The sequence below is a fragment of the Helianthus annuus genome, chromosome 1, assembly GCF_002127325.2.
Source record: "Helianthus annuus cultivar XRQ/B chromosome 1, HanXRQr2.0-SUNRISE, whole genome shotgun sequence".
Taxonomy (NCBI): Eukaryota; Viridiplantae; Streptophyta; class Magnoliopsida; order Asterales; family Asteraceae; genus Helianthus; species Helianthus annuus.
Genome location: NC_035433.2, coordinates 15,218,589 through 15,241,112, shown reverse-complemented (window position 1 = coordinate 15,241,112; position 22,524 = coordinate 15,218,589). Strand labels below are relative to the sequence as shown.

General features: G+C 38.5%; 1 pseudogene; it reads right to left on the bottom strand.

The window, feature by feature from the left end:
• Window positions 1-12,886: 12,886 nt before the first annotated feature.
• Window positions 12,887-18,528, bottom strand: LOC110864345 (annotated as a pseudogene).
• Window positions 18,529-22,524: the final 3,996 nt, after the last annotated feature.

Sequence of the window (22,524 nt, the reverse complement as noted above, 5' to 3'; positions counted from 1 at the left end):
ATATGCTACATTTCATATTTTTTAGCGTTTTTATGTTCGAAGCCAAGCCGACTTAACAAGGGTGAAAACACGATATGGGATCAAACTACTAATACTTGACAACAATGGAAAACCTACAGATAAAAGAACTAATACGGTTTATAAAGAGATTTTCAACGAATTGTGATCGTTGCATATTCATGTATTTCAATTTATCATCGTAATCTAATATATTCGGTTGTCTTTTCCCGTGTATAAAATCATAATATTTAATGTCAGCGGTATTAATGAAGAAATTTTCTTTTACCAACCCGCGAAGCTCGCGGGTTCTTAAACTAGTTAATTTTATTAAACTTGTAACTGAAACCTTTTCAACATGTTAATGGTAAGCTATATAAACAGTTATAAGGAAAACTTCATAATATTGTTTAAAAAAGTTGATACATTTTTAAAAAATATGTTATTTTTTTTTGAACGGCAAAACTTCTATATTAAAAAGATAGAAACCGGGTCAGCAAGTAACTGGAATCCGACAACTACAAAATTACATAACGAATATCGAAATCAACCCATCTTTGCCCAATTTAAATTACAATATTTAGATCTACATGTAATCCAAAGATACAAATTTTCCTTAATAGCGTCTGCCGTTCTAATGAAGTCGGTGTGAATGTTGTTGAATGTCTAGTCGTTCCTCGCCTTCCATATCTCTCACGTTGTTACCATTAAAGCATGCCGATAGTCTTCTTCCAACTTCTTGACCCGTTCAACTCATTAGCGATGACAAGAATTTGATAAAGAGACCAGAAGTCGTTTGGTAAAGGTAACTACAGTATTACTGACACATGATTTTAGAAGCTACTCCTTTTCATGCCGATTAGACTGGAAGGTATGGTGTGGGGAGGATGGGACGCCACGTAGACCGCACGTAAGCGGGTGTGAGGATGGGTCTAAAGGGAATGGACCTAGGGGGTGGGGGATAAACCCCTTTATATATATATATATATCTATGTGTGTATGTATAGGTGTGTGTGAGTGGGCGAGGCCCGGTTTGGGCGGCGAGCAGCGGACGAAGAAGACGGAGCAGGACCGGCGACGGAGCTTGGGGGTGGAAGGTTTGGGGCGGCGGTGAGAGGACGGGCATAGGGACGAGCCCCATACCTTCTGGTCTTAGTTTAAACATAATTGAAAGAAAAATATATGTTATGATTGTGACATTAATAATTTGGTGGGGAAGTTGGAGATATAAAGCAAGGTAGTTATGCTTTGGTATAACTATACATACATATTTTAAAGTGGTGAACCCCAAAAATTGTCTGGTTTTTTCACACTTTTCATCACCAAACTGATTGCCAAAACATGTCATTTTGAAAAATATGAGTTGAATCAAGAAAATATACCATTTCAGGTAGTATCCAATAACAATAGATCACTGATTATAACTTTAAATAGTTTGAGTTGAATTAACAGAAAATACAATATAAGAATAAGTAAAATTTGACTCATACCGTCCGTATGTAAAATATGGGTAGTATTAATTTGAGCTTTTTATGTTCATACCGTTAAACAACAACTCTAACACGATTTTCACGCTGGGTAAAATAGGTTATAAAAACTTTAATCATTGGTGTAAGAAAGTCGCCTGGTATTTAAATTTGATAAAATGTAGAACGATGTTTGGTGGACTGCCCAACAGTGACACTTGAGGAGCAGATGAACTCCTATTAGTTTACCAACTAGATAATTTAATTTATTAATTTAATGAAAAGTCCTTGGAAAGTTGCAAAATCATTTTACGAAAATTCGTTGTGTTTATATACACACTAGGTTATCACCCGAGATTGCTTTCGGGGTTCGAAAAGTTACTTATATTAATAATTATTTATTATTAATACATACTTAAAATCATTCAAAAGTATGACATATTAAATGTTTTCGCTATAAGAAGATTTATAAACTTTACATAAACTTAATAACGGGTTGTGAAGTTGTATGCAGAGTTGTAAGCTTATTGATTGCTTATGATTAGTGTTTATAATTTACTTTGTATTATAAATTTAATGATAAAAAATTAAAAAAATACTTTATAAAACCAAAACCTTTCAGGAGATGAAACTTTTTTGCATTAGATATACTATTTTTGCCCTTAGATTTGCTACTATAGAAAACCTTTTGTATAGATTAACAAACTTCATGTTGTCGATTCCATTCAAAGGATTCTTGTTTAGTGGCTTATAATGTTTTTGATAAACCAAGGCATCTTTCATCTAATGAGCTTGAAATGTTAAAATCTGGAAAATAGCTAGCAAAGTGAAGTTACTAAATGTAAAAGACAAACCTTTGGCTTAGGAATCAACTTAGCTTCTGCCACTTTTCGGAACCATATGAGGTTGCTTCGTACTTTGATAAATGTCACACCCCCAAAATTACCACCTAGGGAGTGTCCCTGTTAGGCGTGTGACGACTAGCAATGAGCCACCAATTACATTGAATCACAAGTTTGAAATAAAACTTCGTTATTTAAAGATACTAAAATCCCAACATACGTTGTTCAAAACCATACGTTTAGCGGAAGCGTTAATGTAGCGTAATATAAACGTTATCCAAACAAACATAGTAAATAAAAGTCTGATAATATATCCCTCGAGCAACCATGACCACTCGCGCCCTCCAGCCAGCAAGTTCCTGCTTTCAAAGTACCTAAGGACCTGCGAGCATGTAACACACGTATCAGACAAAGCTGGCGAGTTCACAGTTTTAGAAAACGTTTGTTACCCGGTGTATGTAAAACAGTTTAATACCCAATGCAAGTAATATTGTTAATATCTCATTTCCAAACACGGACGGCTCACGGACTGCCCTTCCCACGTACTCCTATCTAGTACTGGGCCAGACTGGGTCATTAGTTCACCTCCGTCCTCTACAGGCACGGGGTGAGGGTGCCAAACCTAAGTAGCGCTACTAACTAATACCCGATGAGGGACTTACAAAAGATGATAGGTGAGAATATTAACCAATATACCCGTTTTTACCCAAAGACTTATCCCCCCCATGGGATACCCACTGACTGTCCCCAACCACTGGGACGCATGCTCGAATGTAGTGAACTCACCTGGGATTGCTCGGTAGAATTAATTATTCGTTTAACCACGGCGATTTACCAAACCCTATGATATTCACATTTAACAGTCAGTTGCATACAAGCACATCACATATCGTTTCACATTGATCACAAGCTAGTGCACACAAGTATCATCTTTCGGTTCGTATTTCTATTCTACACAACAACCATCTTTCGACACACTCATCTTTCGACACATAGATTATCATTCGACACATCATCATTCGACATATCAGATATCATTCGACACATGACCTATCTCTCGACAACCATAGTTATCTTTCAACAAACCCCGTTATGTTTCGACAAACTCAGCTATCTTTCGAGCACAACAGATATGTTTCGAGCACAACAGATATGTTTCGACTAACACAGTTATCTTTCGAGCACAACAGATATGTTTCGAACTCACTGTTCATCTTTCGACTATGCCTGTTATCCTTCGACTACTACAGCTATCCTTCGGTTACAATTACCAATTAACAAACGGTTTCAACATTTTTCGGTTACAGAACCCTAATCATACGATCTAACTGCTAACATTCAGTTCATACGATTTCACAAGGATTTCCCCAATTCATGTATAACCAAACAAACAATTAAGAAATAACAGTTAACCGCTTTATCATGTGATCGCTATACGACTTCTAACCCACCCGATAACCCCAACCATGTTACGAAACGCACAAACGCCACTAACAATCGGTTAACACATACTTGTATAGGTATCGCAGAGGTTAATAGTTTCGGATCATTGAATCTAATTACACAGTTATCACGACATACAACACAAGGGTTTCACATAGACGCACAATCTCAAAAGTAACATAAAACACTGACCGAATGACGGATGATACGATGATGATGATCACACAGAGAGTTCCTGATTCCTGCCGTCGCCCACAGGTTTCTAGGGTTTGGAATTTCGAGTGGTTCTGTGCGTTACTACGTGACTGCCGTTTAATATACGTAATGTTTTGGGCCTGGGCCGAAGGTTAAGGCCTTTAGTCGAAAGACTGGGCCTTGGCTCGAAGGATCTTCGAAAAATGAAGTTTCGTATCGAAGGATCTTTCTTGCATCGAAAGATCTCCGAAGGATAGAGTTTCGGATCGAAGGTTATCGAAAGTTAGTTCCTATGCTTCGTGATCCCTCGAAGGTTGGATCCTTCGAAGGTTGGATCTTTCGGTTCCAGGATCCTTCGGTCGAAGGATCTTGGGTTGAAAGATGTCTTAGTATAACTCAAATATTCCAATACGTTACTCATAAACAAATACAAGTTTGCACATATACCCACTAACACAAAGATCTAGGATATGTAAATACAACACGGAAGTTGGAAAAATAGGATAATACTAACCTCAAGAAGTCGGGTTGTCACATCATCCCCAACTTGAAAGAAATTTCATCCCGAAATTTGGCAAGTAGGTACGAGAGAGTGAAGTGACAATTCAAGATCGTTGCGGATTTTCCTCAGGTGTTACATCATCCCCAACTTGAAGGGGAATCTCGTCCCGAGATTCACTAGTTTTGCTTGACTCTGCCTTGTCGTTGGGAAAGAGGTGAGGGTACTTTAGTTTCATCTGATCCTCGCGTTCCCACGTGAACTCCGGTCCACGCCTTGAATTCCAACGAACCCTAACAATCGGAATTCGACTGTGTTTACGCACCTTGACCTCCCGATCCATGATTTCAATAGGTTCTTCGACAAACTGCAGCTTGTCATCTAACTTGAGCTCTTGAAATGGCACGACCAGTGTCTCATCAACCAGACACTTCTTTAGTTGCGAAACGTGAAAGACATTGTGAACATTACCTAATTCCGCAGGTAACTCGAGTCTGTAAGCGACTTTACCGATCCGCTCAAGAATTTTGAATGGCCCAATGTAACGTGGATTAAGCTTGCCACGCTTCCCAAAGCGTACAACGCCCTTCCACGGTGAAACTTTCAACATGACCCGATCATTAACTTCGAACTCCAAAGGCTTTCTACGCTTGTTAGCATAACTTTTCTGGCGATCACGCGCTGCTGCCATTCGATCCCTTATCCGAGCTATACTTTGTGAAGCTTCTAGAATGAATTCAGGACCTGTGAGTTGACTGTCACCTACTTCCGCCCAACAGAGAGGAGAACGACATTTCCGCCCATACAATGCTTCGAACGGAGCTGCCTGAATACTTGTGTGGTAGCTGTTGTTGTAGGAGAACTCTATTAACGGCAAGTGTCTTTCCCATCCCTTCCCAAAATCGATCACACATGCCCGCAGCATGTCTTCAAGTGTCTGAATAGTGCGCTCACTCTGACCATCCGTCTGTGGGTGGTAAGCGGTGCTCATATCAAGTTTCGAACCGAACAATTTGTGCATAGACTGCCATAATTCAGAAGTAAAGCGCGGATCTCGATCTAAGATGATAGAAGTTGGCACTCCGTGCCGAGCAACTACCTCCTTAAGATATACTGCTGCAAGCTGCGAAAACTTATCTGTTTCCTTGATTGCTAGAAAATGTGCCGATTTAGTGAGTCGATCAACAATCACCCATATAGTGTCGTTTCCAGCCTGAGTTCTTGGTAATCCAGTAACGAAATCCATAGCAATCTGTTCCCACTTCCACTTAGGTATTTCTGGCTGCTGTAGTAGACCCGAAGGCTTCTGGTGTTCCGCTTTAACTCTAGCACAAGTTAAGCATTTACTCACATATGTGGCTATGAGGGCTTTCATATTCGGCCACCAATACATAACCTTAAGATCGTGATACATCTTGTCCGATCCCGGGTGAATAGAATATCGTGACTTGTGTGCTTCATCCATCACAAGTTCTCTAAGATCACCAAACAGAGGAACCCATACTCTTTCCATGATGTAGTAAATACCATCAGATTTCTGTTCAAGCTGCTTTTCCATACCGCGTAAACCCTCGGCTTCGATGTTCTCTTCCTTCAATGCCTCAGTCTGAGCCGTACGAATTTTATCAGGAAGGTTGGAATGAATAGTGAGTTGTAGTGCGCGAACACGTTTAGGTTTTGTCTCTTTGCGGCTGAGTGCATCAGCTACCACGTTAGCTTTACCTGGGTGATATTTGATGGCACACTCGTAATCGTTGAACAACTCTACCCAGCGACGCTGTCGCATATTCAATTCTTTTTGGTCAAAAATGTGCTGAAGGCTCTTGTGGTCGGTATAGATGGTGCATTTCGTGCCATATAGATAGTGTCTCCAAATTTTCAGGGCAAACACCACTGCTCCTAACTCCAAGTCGTGTGTCGTATAGTTTTTCTCGTGAACTTTCAATTGTCGAGAGGCGTAGGCTATCACCTTCTCGCGTTGCATCAACACGCAACCGAGACCCTGAATCGAAGCATCACAATAAACTACAAAATCCTCAGTACCATCTGGCAGAGATAGGATTGGCGCGCTGCATAACCTTTGTTTCAAAAGTTGAAAAGCATCCTCCTGCTTCGTCCCCCAAGAGTAAACTACTTTCTTCTGTGTTAACGAGGTGAGGGGCTGTGCAATCTTTGAGAAGTTCTGAATGAAACGGCGATAATACCCTGCTAGACCGAGAAATTGCCGCACCTCCGAAGGGTTCTTTGGTGCCGCCCAATTTCTAATGGCGTCAACTTTGGCAGGATCCACATGTATGCCTACCTCATTGACTATATGCCCCAGAAAATGTACCTCCCGTATCCAAAAATCACACTTAGAAAATTTTGCGTACAACTGCTCCCTCCTCAGGAGTTCTAGGATAAGGCGTAGGTGCCGCTCATGATCCTCCTTGTTCTTGGAGTAAATTAGAATGTCGTCAATAAAAACGATAACGAAGTCGTCAAGGTATGGCTTGCACACGCGGTTCATGAGGTCCATGAAAACCGCTGGTGCGTTGGTTAACCCGAATGGCATAACCAAGAATTCATAGTGACCGTATCGCGTCCGAAACGCGGTTTTGGGAACGTCTTCCTCTCTGACCCGCACTTGATGATAACCAGACCTTAAGTCGATCTTAGAGTAAAAGCTCGACCCTTGTAACTGGTCAAACAGGTCGTCAATACGAGGCAAAGGATAACGGTTTTTGATCGTCATCTTGTTGAGCTCGCGATAATCTATACACATTCGTAAGGACCCGTCCTTCTTCTTTACAAATAAGACTGGGGCTCCCCAGGGGGAAGAGCTAGGTCGGATGAAACCCCTATCCAACAGCTCTTGGAGTTGGTTTGATAATTCCTGCAGTTCTCCTGGCGCAAGACGATAAGGAGCACGAGCAACTGGGGCTGCCGCTGGGGCGAGGTCGATCTGGAATTCCACCTGACGATGTGGAGGTAACCCAGGGAGTTCTTCAGGAAATACGTCAGGATATTCCCGAACAACTGGAAGATCCTCGATCTTCTTTTCATCAGACGATGAATCGGTAACAAGAGCTAATATAGCAGGATAGCCCTTACGCAAATACTTCTGAGCCTTCATTGCCGAAACAATGCTAACTGGGGTCCCGCTGCGATGACCTTGAACTGATAGAAATTCCCCACTGGGAAGGGGAACACGTATGATCTTCTCCTTACAGAGAATCTCTGCTTGATACTTGGACAACCAGTCCATACCAACGATCACGTCGAAGCTTCCAAGAGTAATAGGAATCAAGTCAATGTCGAAAACTTGACCCAGAAGATCGATTTTACACCCAAGTAGAACATGCGTAGCTTCGATTGTTTTACCATTCGCGATTTCTACTATGTGTTTCATTACAAGAAGTGTAGGACTTAACCCTAATTGGGAGCTAAACTCTAAAGACACGTAACTCCAGTCGGCACCAGAATCAAATAAAATAGAAGCAATAACACCGTTTACTGAAAACGTACCAGTAACCACGTTGCCGTCGTTCCGCGCTTCCCCAGCTCCCAGCACAAACCCGCGCCCACGCGCAACATTACCCCCGTTGTTCCCTGCATTGTTATTCCTGTTACCACCCCCTGTGTTCTGTCTCAGCTGAGGGTAGTCTCGCTTGAAGTGCCCCTCGGCCCCACACTGATAACACCCTTTCTGATTACCCTGAGTTTGCTGAGGCTGTTGCCTACCCGCCTGCTGCACTGGCTGCTGCTGAGCTGGAAGTGTGGTCCTACAATCCCTGGCCTTGTGCCCCGGTCGATTACACCGATAACAAACTCGAGTACACTGCCCCTTGTGATGAAGATCACACTTGCTGCACAAGGGTAGCTTCCCCGCATATGATCCCTGCCCTGATCTGTTGCTCGAGTTCTGATTCACTGATGCCGTCTGACTGAAACTGCGGGTGCTGCCAGTGTCTGCCTTCTTCTGAGGCTGTGCGGAGTTAGACCCCTTGCCCGCATCGTCCCACTTACGTTTGCTATCAACAGCAGATGCAGTGGAAGTAGTGGCAGCTGTGGTAGTGCTAGAAATACGAGGTGGCAATGAGTCGCTCTCCACCTCCTGGTCAACGATTTTATGTGCCAATCTAACAATCTGGGTTAGGTTATTGAGATTCGCTGCCGTAACTAAACCCTTCACCCGTGGAGGTAACCCCTTAATAAACAACTCGATTCTTCGAGGCATGGGTCGGGACAAGTTCGGACACAAATCAGCTAACTCATACGACCGCTTCACATACGCCTCGATTTCAGATCCCACCATTGTCAGATGATAGTACTCATTCTCTAACTTCGCTATTTCATCTCGAGGACAATATTCCTCCCTCATCAGTTCTTTGAAATCCTCCCATGTAGTGGCGTTCGCCGCCTCAATCCCTAGCAGTTGGACCTGGGCATTCCACCAGGTCAAGGCACCATCCAGAAGCGTGCCTGCAGCAAACTTTACCCTATCCCCAGCTGGGCAGTTACATATCGCAAACACTGACTCCGCCTTTTCGAACCAGCGTATAAGTCCTACAGCCCCTTCAGTGCCACTGAAGGTCTGTGGCTTGCAATCCATGAAAGTTTTAGAAGTGCAGACCGGTGGGTGAGGCTGGTTTTGTGGCGCCGGCTGACCAGCCTGATAAGCTGCCAAGGCTGAAGCCACCTGGGCATTGAGTAATGCCTCTAGCTCAGCTTGAGTCATATGAATTTCGCCTTGTCCGTCACCACGGCCTCCACCACGTCCACCGCGTCCACCACGACGACCTCCACCACGTCCGTTCATTATTCTATAAGTATGGAAAGAGGTAACAAATTAACAGACCATTGCAGGCGAGTGTCAAGTATTGCTATAGCATTCACAGTTTTCGAGGTTCTAATACAACATTGACTAACAACGCGGGATTCCTTTTTCACACTAATCGAGATTTACTGGGACTCACATGCACCTCACGTTGTTATTATGTGTGCACCCATAATAATAACCTGATTTGCATGCTTATCTCAGTTCCTCCCTACTCATGTTAGAAGGTTCCCCTAATTCATACAGTACGACCGTCGATATCACAACATAGCGCATGCAAACACAAGTAGAGTCCTACTCTTAAAACACGTAGTATAGACAGGTAGCATAGCAATTCATATCGTAACATCATATGTGCGTTCGAGTGTGATACCAATCATGAGTATATACTAACTATGCCCTACAATAGTAAACAAGAGACGAACCTTGCTGCCTGGAGCTGAGTGTCATGGTCCATGTCGTATCGGTATGTCGTATCAGTTCAGTTATAGTCTGGTTTTATAAAACATTTTTAAAACCAATTCACTATAACCAGTGGCTCTGATACCAAACTGTCACACCCCCAAAATTACCACCTAGGGAGTGTCCCTGTTAGGCGTGTGACGACTAGCAATGAGCCACCAATTACATTGAATCACAAGTTTGAAATAAAACTTCGTTATTTAAAGATACTAAAATCCCAACATACGTTGTTCAAAACCATACGTTTAGCGGAAGCGTTAATGTAGCGTAATATAAACGTTATCCAAACAAACATAGTAAATAAAAGTCTGATAATATATCCCTCGAGCAACCATGACCACTCGCGCCCTCCAGCCAGCAAGTTCCTGCTTTCAAAGTACCTAAGGACCTGCGAGCATGTAACACACGTATCAGACAAAGCTGGCGAGTTCACAGTTTTAGAAAACGTTTGTTACCCGGTGTATGTAAAACAGTTTAATACCCAATGCAAGTAATATTGTTAATATCTCATTTCCAAACACGGACGGCTCACGGACTGCCCTTCCCACGTACTCCTATCTAGTACTGGGCCAGACTGGGTCATTAGTTCACCTCCGTCCTCTACAGGCACGGGGTGAGGGTGCCAAACCTAAGTAGCGCTACTAACTAATACCCGATGAGGGACTTACAAAAGATGATAGGTGAGAATATTAACCAATATACCCGTTTTTACCCAAAGACTTATCCCCCCCATGGGATACCCACTGACTGTCCCCAACCACTGGGACGCATGCTCGAATGTAGTGAACTCACCTGGGATTGCTCGGTAGAATTAATTATTCGTTTAACCACGGCGATTTACCAAACCCTATGATATTCACATTTAACAGTCAGTTGCATACAAGCACATCACATATCGTTTCACATTGATCACAAGCTAGTGCACACAAGTATCATCTTTCGGTTCGTATTTCTATTCTACACAACAACCATCTTTCGACACACTCATCTTTCGACACATAGATTATCATTCGACACATCATCATTCGACATATCAGATATCATTCGACACATGACCTATCTCTCGACAACCATAGTTATCTTTCAACAAACCCCGTTATGTTTCGACAAACTCAGCTATCTTTCGAGCACAACAGATATGTTTCGAGCACAACAGATATGTTTCGACTAACACAGTTATCTTTCGAGCACAACAGATATGTTTCGAACTCACTGTTCATCTTTCGACTATGCCTGTTATCCTTCGACTACTACAGCTATCCTTCGGTTACAATTACCAATTAACAAACGGTTTCAACATTTTTCGGTTACAGAACCCTAATCATACGATCTAACTGCTAACATTCAGTTCATACGATTTCACAAGGATTTCCCCAATTCATGTATAACCAAACAAACAATTAAGAAATAACAGTTAACCGCTTTATCATGTGATCGCTATACGACTTCTAACCCATTCCGATAACCCCAACCATGTTACGAAACGCACAAACGCCACTAACAATCGGTTAACACATACTTGTATAGGTATCGCAGAGGTTAATAGTTTCGGATCATTGAATCTAATTACACAGTTATCACGACATACAACACAAGGGTTTCACATAGACGCACAATCTCAAAAGTAACATAAAACACTGACCGAATGACGGATGATACGATGATGATGATCACACAGAGAGTTCCTGATTCCTGCCGTCGCCCACAGGTTTCTAGGGTTTGGAATTTCGAGTGGTTCTGTGCGTTACTACGTGACTGCCGTTTAATATACGTAATGTTTTGGGCCTGGGCCGAAGGTTAAGGCCTTTAGTCGAAAGACTGGGCCTTGGCTCGAAGGATCTTCGAAAAATGAAGTTTCGTATCGAAGGATCTTTCTTGCATCGAAAGATCTCCGAAGGATAGAGTTTCGGATCGAAGGTTATCGAAAGTTAGTTCCTATGCTTCGTGATCCCTCGAAGGTTGGATCCTTCGAAGGTTGGATCTTTCGGTTCCAGGATCCTTCGGTCGAAGGATCTTGGGTTGAAAGATGTCTTAGTATAACTCAAATATTCCAATACGTTACTCATAAACAAATACAAGTTTGCACATATACCCACTAACACAAAGATCTAGGATATGTAAATACAACACGGAAGTTGGAAAAATAGGATAATACTAACCTCAAGAAGTCGGGTTGTCACAATAAAAGCTGATCAAGAACCTATACAATTAATCATACACATCCCAAAATTAATTATTTAATATCTCAACTTTCAGCCCAAGTCAAAATTATATTTAAAATGCACTGTCAAACGTTAACTTTCTTTTCACAACAGCAACAACCTTATTTTCTTTAAATCCAGCCAGCACAGTAGCAATTTTTTTTACTTTTCTTTCAGCAAAAACTCAGCATACATACATTTATCATTCACAATCAAGTTTCACAAAGACAATCAAACCGACTTTTCAAGAATTGCCAAGTGGACCGACCCGTTTAATGACCTGTGATACTCATGTAAACCGGATGATTTTCAACCTTTTCAAATTCAATTTTTATGTTTTAAATGATTCCAACACAATCAAAACAATCTTAGCCGATTTTACTTGTAAAAACACTCTGTAACTCAAATGAAAGCAGTCTGCAATTAATCGAAATGTTCAGAAAGTTCGAATTCAGATTTCAAAAATTTTCTGCTGATCACTTTCGTATTCAGATTTCAACAATCTAAATCTTCAACAGTAAACATCTATCTTTGATGAACATAATACAACTTCATATATTCGACGCAACTTTCAATATCAAATTTCACTCGAAATTTGATTCAGATCTCAACAACTACCAAGATAACTTCGCAACTTTCGAACTCAGATTCATTCAAAACACGTCAAAAACTTGATCCGTAAGATGTCTTTTCACCTTTTCAAAATCTGTTGTTAATTTTTAAGACTCTACTACCTGCAAATCATTGCAATAAACCTATCTCATATAAAGTTCAAACAACAATCACTGCATCCAACAATATCAATATATCAGCAACGATCACATTTGCTACAATTTTTTTGATTACCAATCTATTGCTCAAATCTGAATCAGGTTTCAACAAAAACATCAACAACTCAGATCTGGAAAATAGCTAGCAAAGTGAAGTTACTAAATGTAAAAGACAAACCTTTGGCGTAGGAATCAACTTAGCTTCTGCCACTTTTCGGAACCATGTGAGGTTGCTTCGTACTTTGATAAAAGCTGATCAAGAACCTACACAATTAATCATACACATCCCAAAATTAATTATTTATTTGTTATGTCATCTTTCTATTAACTTAATTGATAAAAGACATTCCATTGAATTGAACTGAGGCTAAATTACAAATTCATTACACCAAAACCATTCTGTCGAACTCAAAATCATATAGGTACCGCGCAATAAAATCAAAATCAGATAAGTACAAGAGCTTACTTTATGTACAAACGCATCTGCGATGGGCGTATTGAAAACATATCTAAAATAAATTCACAGTTCAAGAGCTTACTTTATGTACAAATCTCGACTTCATCCTGGCTGGACTCTTGTAACGCTGTTTGACCACTGTTTAACCAAAGTCAAACCACTGTTTGACCAAACTCAAACAACTGTTTGCAAAAATATGATTCTTAGTGGTTCAAAAGTCTGTTTGACCAAAGTTAAAACACTGTTTGACCATAATTAAAACGTTGTTTGACCAAAGTCAAACTACTGTTTGGAAAAAAAGAACCATTGTTTTCTCCACAAAACAGTGTTTTAACCCAACAGTGTTTTGAAACCACTGTTTAACCTAACAGTCGTTTCGAAACACTGTTTAACCCAACAGTGGTTTCAAACAGTGTTAAACCTAACAGTGGTTTCAAAACACTGTTTAATCGAACAATTGTTTCAAAAGTGGTTTCAAAACACTGTTTTAACCCAACAGTGGTTTTAACCCAACAGTCATTTCAAATGAGCTTAGGGTGTGAAGATCACCCGAATATATAAAATTGTACACTTAACAAATACCTTTATACGTCTAAAAGCTAATATTTGTGCTTTAAGAACATACAGTTGCTGATAGTCTTTCTTTAGCTCCATCAAAAGCAAGTAGATGTTTTGTCTTTTTTGGATCATCTGCCAAGAACAGACACCTTCATAGTAATAGTGCATCACCCAACATAAGCCTTCAGTATATTTATGAACCTGTGAAAAGTGAATATATTTATTTTTAGATTCCGTATTGGTAGAAATTTACAAGAAGACTTTCAAGCAGTCAAATTAAATATATAAAACACGCTTATGTTTATAAAGCATATCACTAAATCCACAAACAAAAAAAGAGGCCACAAAATCTACCAGCTGTAGAAGAAACCCTAATTCTCTCTCTAGCTAATGGCGACTTCTGCTCTTGGCCGAAACCCTTGATCTCCAGCGCGTTTTAACAAGATCAGATCCGCGTTTTAGAGGTTCTTACATCTGATTCGTAATTACATCTGCTACGCAATCTGTTTTTTCTTGAGAAGTGTTGGATTTTCGTCTAGGGTTTTATATTCCAATTACCGCCGCCTTCAACTCCTGTTTCCGAGCATATTGGATTGTTCTGTTGGTAAATCGGCTCTGATTTATTGGTATCTCTCTCTGATGTGTAAGTTTCATGGGTTAGGGTTCCAGCTAGTTTAGGGTTTTTTGATTCTGTCTTTGTTTCGTTTGGGTGGCTGGCCGTTTGCTCGTGTGCTGTTTACAGTTGCTTTTTCGTTAAGGTTAAGGAGAGTTGTTAGTCCGAATGGATGCTAAATCTGATGGCAATCCACAAGGATGCCATGACAAGCCTACTGTTTCGTTTCAAGATTTTGCAAAGCGGGTAATAGATGTGGATGGGAATCCCCTAAAGCCGAGATGTGGAATCCCATTGTATGAGACTAAAAGTTCAAACTTTGAAGAGAATTCCAAGAATTCGGCTCCTAGCCGACTAGGAAATTTGGAAGCGAAGTTCTGGGATTCTCCGGGTATGGGATACACGCCTTACTCAAGTTTGGAGAAACTGAAGTCGTTGGCTGATCAGGGTGGGGAGAAATCGTCTGGGCGGCCAACCTGGAGGGTTTCTGATAGGGAAATCACAAGCTCAGTTTCTGCATTGGCTGGTCAAGGGAACGTAAAAAGCTCAACAGGTCCGGTATCATTTGCCAATGTAGTCATCAACACCCAGGAGAAGGTGAAGGTGAATTTTAGGGAGATGGAGTCTACCGAGACTGTGGATGGAGCTGATGTTGTGATTCCATTGTCTTCGGTTAAACAAGTAACGGATAGGTATGCAAATACTCTCTATGGGTATTTTTTGGGTAAAAGGTTAGCGTTTCCGGTGGTTGATTATTTTGCTAAGAACAACTGGGTTAAGTATGGTCTAGCGAGATTGATGATGAATGCGAATGGATTCTTCTTCTTTAAGTTCAACACTAAGGAAGGGATGGACAAGATGTTAGAGGATGGGCCATGGTTGATTAGGAATGTTCCGATTATTTTGAAGGAGTGGTCGGCCTCTACCAAAATTGAGAAAGAGGATATTAAAGCTATTCCGGTGTGGGTTAAGATGCATGATGTGCCGTTAGCGGCATATACTGAGGATGGTCTTAGTTTGGTTGCTTCTAAGTTAGGGGTGCCTAAGATGTTGGATTCGTATACTGCCACGATGTGTGCTGAATCCTGGGGTAGAAGTAGTTATGCCAGAGCTCTAATTGAAGTGCAGGCGGGGGCTGATCTAAAAAGAAGTGTTACTGTTGCAGTTCCATCTTTAGATGGTAATGGCTATTCTAAGGTGGAGGTCAAAATTGACTATGATTGGGAGCCTTTAAGGTGTTCTTCTTGCTGTGTTTTTGGTCACGATGATAATTCGTGTCCTAAGAGCCCTCAGGTAAACATGGGTGGGGATACTGAGAAGCAGAAAAATGATGATTTTCAGGTCGTAGGAGCCAAAAAGAAAAAACCTAATAATCAAGGTCTTCATATGAAAAACCAGAAGCCAAAGGTTGTTTACAGGCCAGTTGTCAACCCTAAGCCCAAATCGTCCTCAAAGAGCCCGGTGCAGAATCAGGTTTTAACGTCTAACCCGTTTGACGTTCTAAGGGATGATAATGGTAATCAGGGAAGTTCTACTGGGGGTAGAGTGGAGAAGAAACCGTCAAGGGACAGGGAGGATTCGGATGAAGAAGTGGTGGAGGAAATCTACAATGAAACTAGTAAATTTATGACATCGGGCATTCATCATTCTTCTTCGTCTTCGAAAGCAGGGGCAAGCACCTCTTCTTCCAAATTCTCGAATGGATAGGCTTTCTGCATTCCGTCTGAAGGGGCTGCTGTTTTGCGGCTTTTTTATATTCGATGATGGTGGTTGAAGTTTATGGTTGTGTTTTTTGTTTTGGTTTGTCTACTAGATGTCGTGTCTTGATGTATAGTAGACTAGGTCAAGTGGTGAGATAGGTCTTTGGTTTTTTTGTTCTACATATATGGGGCATGTCCTGTATATGAATTAGTGTGGAACACATCCACACTACTTGTACTTATTTGCGGTTGCATTTTTTAATAGATTCACCGGGGTAACCCTTTACCCAAAAAAAAAAAATCTACCAGCTGTATATAGCAACATCAACCAACTGTTACAAGTTCACTCGTTTTTTCTCTCTTATGTTCCTTCTGTTTTAGTTTCTTTTTCTCTCTTTTTTACTTTTAAGAGAATTAGAGTCTAAGAAAGTTAAAATCTTACAACATCTCTCCGTATTTCCTCGAGTTCTTCTAGGGAATTTGTAGAAAACTTCTCTTCATAGTACCTCTCTTTCCAACCAGGCACTCCGAGTTTTATCTGACATCAAAAAACATGTTGAACATAAGAACATGAACACTAAACAGATTAATAGATCTTGATATTTGATTACAACTACGCATTTTTACGTTCTTATAAAAAAATAAGTAATGCACTCATTGCAAGCAAAAAAAATTAGACTTTCTATGCATCTCCTTCAGTTTTGTTTTCAGTTCTTCTTTGTTATCAAGTGGCTGAAAATTAGTAACAGTTAAGACAACAGAAAAAAACATGCAACACATATAAAAAGTTCTCCAGCAGGAAACATACATCATCTCTTTCAAGACTACTCTCAGCTTCAATGATGGCAGCACCAACAGTAGACCCGGAAGACCTGCGCGCAAGTTTTTGTGCTCGCGAGTCACCCTTAGATTGGTATGGTGATGGTGAAGGCCCAGAAGCAAGTTGTGACCCATGAAACCGCCCTACTGCAACTAATGATTCAGGTTCTAATTCTGGTCTAGCGTCATCTCCTCTTGTTTTCTGAGCTTTGTCTCGTTTTATCCTTTCGGCTTGTCTCTAAACAAAACATTCAAAAAGTAGACATTAATATTTTTCGACTTTTTCTAAAATATTATTAATATATAAATCACATGTTTTAACCTAATGCAAACGACTTCTTTTCTGAAAGATTTGATCTTCATATGAACCCACAACCTGAATAAGCTGTTCCACTATGCTAAGGTCTGGCTAGGAATGAATAAAAAAAGTAGTAAACAAATGTTGAACACTAAACGACTTAAATGACTAAAAGGTAGAAGCCACGAAGAAATAGAATCAATATAAACATATAACAAAAGATAGTCACCTTGCTTCCATTAGTTAGATACCCGTTCAAGGTCCTGAACTCCTTTTTATATACGGATAAAAGTAAATTTATTGCACTCTGAAGAAAAGATAATTAGAAAATTGAACTTTTTATTTACACTATAGTCACTTGCAAAAAAGTTGGAAATGTACCTCGCGAATTTCTAAAGTGGGCATATGTGGTAGAAAATCGTTCCCAACAAAGAAACACATGAAGATAAAATCATCAACTATTCGTTCAAAATCAATCTTGAAAGAAGATTAGGGATTCTCATCTCGAATTCAAGGTATTCTCTAAGGGTCCAAATGTTGAGACACTGCAAAAAAAAAAAAAAAAAAAAAAAAAAAAAAAAAAAAAAAACATGAACATGTAAAAATGACAACAAAAGTGTCAATAAAATAAACATAATTAACTATAAATAGTAAATAGTAAAATACCTGGTACGGCTTCTTAGGCACGACATCAGCACCGCCTTTTTCATCAAACTCACCCGCCTTCCTCTTTGCCTTCCCTTCACAAGCTGCTGCTAAATGACCTACTTAGCCACAAAGAAAACACTTGTCTTGTTGTCCAGGCGTATATACGACCTGAGATGTCAAAATGATATAACATAAATTATAAGTTCACTACACATTTATTATGCTATTTGCAATAGCCATTAAGCTATTTTTTTCTTCTAGAAAAACAAAATATTACATAACCCTTTCCCTACTTTGGTTTTACTAAATTTTGTAAAGATATATACCTCTCTAAGTATTGAAAAATGAACTTCATGAGTAGCCAAAGCCAACATAATCAAATCAGCATCCTATAGTTCGAAACAAATATAAATAACAGAGCAACCAACAAATATAACATATTAAGGGGAAAATCACTAGTCAGATGCATATATTAGAAGTGAGTTAAGAGTAAAGAATACCAAATCGTATAAGCAATGACGGGTGTTTGGATCAAAACCAGTAAGATTTCTTTGAAGACGAATATAAGACATTATCTTATGTTCCCCTTCACCAGGAACATTTGCATCAGAAAGGATAACCTACAAAAAAATAATAAATAGCCATAACATGTTATCGTGCAATACTGTAAAAATACTTCTTCCATAAACCATGATTAAAAGTTACCTTTATGGGTTTCCACCGTTTGTAAACATTAACCATTTAGGGTTTTCACAATCAAAAAACAAAAACCAAAAACAGGACTGTTATGATTGGAATCACATAAAAAAACATCAAAATCAGAAGGGATAAACATACCTATGTTCTTGATTGATGAATATGAGAGTGAGAACACAAACTTGCACTCGTTGATCTTGGGTTTGAGAGTAAACTTAAAGCAGAGACGCCTAGTATTTTCTTCGACCATTCAATTGCTCGACGACAGGAGAAGGATAAGATTTCATAGGTTTGGATCGATTTAGGGTTTGAATCGTAGAACAACTAAGAGAAAAGAGGATTTCATACAGCTGGGGTTTCGATGAAGAGAGAAGAGAAGAGGAGTACAGGAGAAGTGAAGTGAAGGAGAAGATTTTAGGGTTTTTTAGGGGAGTGGTACTGTTGGGCAGGAAAATGGGAAAATAGTAGCCCTAATCTACTGACACGTGGCCCAAATAACTTTCATTTATTATATATAAAATAGATTGATTTTGACTTACCTATTAAGAGTGTTTTTAATGTACTTAAATTACATGTGCAAACGTAATCTAGTAACAATAAAAGGCGTAGATAATATATATATAGTAAACGGGTCAACTAAAATGGTAAGATTGAGAGTGAACTGTGTGAACTAATCTTGACCCTTGATCATTTTTTAGATTAAAAGGGTAAGATTGACATTAACCAAGTATGTTTAATTAAAATCACTTAATTTTCTCCTCTCTTAACTCTCTCTCTATCTCTCATTTCTAATTATTTCTCTATCATTTCTTTATCCATAGATTTTGTTTTAATTTTAGCTTTAATATTGTTTTTCTTTTATTATCTATATATATATATATATATCATAATATATTGTTTTTAACCTTTTATAATTTTCAATAAATATTGAAAATTTTCTCTGAGATTGAAATTGTAATTATTTTTTGGCATTAACTCTTTTTTTTTTTTGAATATGTGATGAAGTTATTTATTTTTGCATACATGTGATATGTTTCGTTTTCATTACTTTCATAGTTTTTATATGAATCTACTTGTGCGTATGCATAATATACTATATGTTTTTAATACACACATATGTAACCATTTTTTAATATAATACACAGATGTATAAAAGACTGTACACATGTGTATAAACTCACAGCCGTGTATCTTATATAACCTGATAGTTAGTGAGACTGTACACATGTGTATAAACTAACAGTTGTGTATCTTGTATAAACTGATAGTTAACGAGACTGTACACATGTGTATAAACTAAAATCTGTATATCTTGTATAAACTAATACTAGCGAGACTGTACACATGTGTATACACTAACAACTGTGTATCTTGTATATACGGAAACTAGCGAGATTTTAAGGATTTTGATTCTATTGTTTAATAAATGCAATTTACAAAAGACGCAAATACCCTTATGTCAATTAATTTAAAGGGAGGTTACAACATTATAATTACAATCTTGTCATTATTTAAAAATCTTTAGATGATGTAATCCAATGGCCCAGATTAGTTCACACAGTTCACTCTCAACCTAGTGTTCACTCTAGAACCCTACCCTATATATATATATATAGGGTAAGGTTCATGCGAGAATCACCCTTATTGCGAGAACCGCGAGAACCAATGTGAACACAAAATAAAATCTAAAAAAATAAAAAAAGCATTCAAAATTTTTTTTAATATTTTTTTTTAAAAAAATCGATATATTTCGTTACGATAAAAAAAAACTTTTTTTTTCGAGTGACAGTTATCCATGCACATGTGCATATGTATCATTACGTCGACATATTCGGTAATACATTATCAGGAATAGACAATTGCACTTTAATTTACAATACCATTCATAATACAATACTTTTTACACTACTAATATTCAAAATGCACATGTGCATCATTAGGTATAACCATAATATAACGTGTTTTGGTACAAAAAGTTTGTGATTTTGAATGGAGAAGTAGGCCCATATACATGTTTTTTGGTTAGTTATATCTAGTGGTTGATGGTTTGGTTACAGTTGTCAATTTATGATGTAATATGTTGATTGGATGGTATAAATGGTGTTTACATACATGTAATAAAGTGAAAATATTGGTAATGGTGTTGTATTATGGATGGTAGGAGGTAATGGTATTGTATTATGGATGGTAGGAGGTAATGGTAGTGTATTATGGATGGTATGATAGATGAAAGAGAAAGTGTATTTAAAGTAGTGTACCAAAACACCTTATTTCATGTTGATACATATAGATGCACATGTGCATTTCTAATATTGGTATTGTATTACACATGGTAGTGTAAATGAAAGTGCAATTGTCTAATAGTTGTAATGAATTATGGAATTTGTCAAAGAAATGACAAAAATGCACATGTGCATGTTTGTGTATTATGGATGGAATGATAGATGAAAGAGAAAGTAGTGTACCAACACACCTTATTTCATGTTGATACATATAGATACACATGTGCATTTCTAATATTGTTAACGTAAAAAGTAGTGTATTACACGTGGTAGTGTACATGAAAGTGCAATTGTCTAATATTTGTAACGAATTACGGAATTTGTCAAAGAAATGATACAAATGCACACGTGCATGGATAACTGTGACTCGAAAAAAAAAATTTTGAAAATTTTTTATTGTAAACGAAATATAGCAATTTTTACAAAAAAAAGTAAAAAAAATGGGGTGTTTTTTAGATTTTTTTAGGTATTATTGTTTGTGTTCACACCGTTTCTCGCGCTTCTCTCAATAAAGGTTGGTTCCTAACGGATCCTTCTCCTATATATATAGGGTCGGGATTTAGAGAAAACGGTGGTAAGTGTGAGAACGCTTAACGATCGTCCGATCAAAACAATCTATGGACTAGATTGGCGCGGTGGCGTTTTCGTAAATAACATCAATTTTATTACGTGGATCGCGCTTCATTAAGGGTAAAAGGGTCTTTTGACTACTCCACACAAAACGCCATCTCATTAAATAAAACGCCAAAAACAAAAATCACAGACCATTCTAAGTAAAACTCCATTAAATATAAAACGCCAAACTTAATTATAGTAAAATCCCGCCTAAAAAAACCGCCAAAAAAATCCTATATATACAACAACTCGGACCTTCAAATAATAACACACACAAAAACCCAAACACCATATTTGATATAACCCATTCGCCTTAGAAACGCCAAAAAACCCAAACATCAAATATCTTCTACCCCAAAACGTTTTTTGAAATTCAGTTTGGCTGTTAGTAAGATTTCGCTCAATGAAATAGACAAAATCCTTAAGTGAGGATATTGTCCATTTCATTAAGTAAAAGCTTATTGACTTATCCTAAACTTCCATCCAATTTATAATGCCAAAGCATACAAAAATATTATTGAGGTTTGTTGTTAATAAAGTTTAGCTGTATGGGGTGGACAACATTGTCAGGTATCTTTCTTAACCGAGGATTAACAATGTTGTCCATCTCATACAGCAAAACATTATTGATTTTAGTATGATCAAAATTTGAGGTTTAAGGTGATCTTATTTCGTGGCGTTCTTTTTATCGGTAAAACGCCAAAAAAGTTAAAAAATCAAACATCGTTGATTGTATGAATTCAAGATTGTTGGCTGGAGGATCTAAACTCAATAACATTTTGCTGCATGAGATGGACAAATCTTCAAGAAAAAGATGCTGATGTCAGACTGTGTGCTTCTAAACAGCAACACAAAAAACTACTTGAGAAACAAAAAAAACAAAATGAATCATACGAAAGTCGAACCAGCCAGTTAACATGATTCAAAAAAGAAGAAAGAGACTGGTGACAGAGAAGATTTGGAAGATCAATTGTTTATGTATTCTTTTTTTTATTTTCCTTTTCAGTTAATTGTTATATAATAAAAACACCATATATAATAAAAACGGCAAAACAGCCAAAATGCTTGTTTAAACGATATCATCCAGTTAAACGCCACAAAAAAACTCCCAAACTATAATAAAATTACTTTGAAAAATTATTAT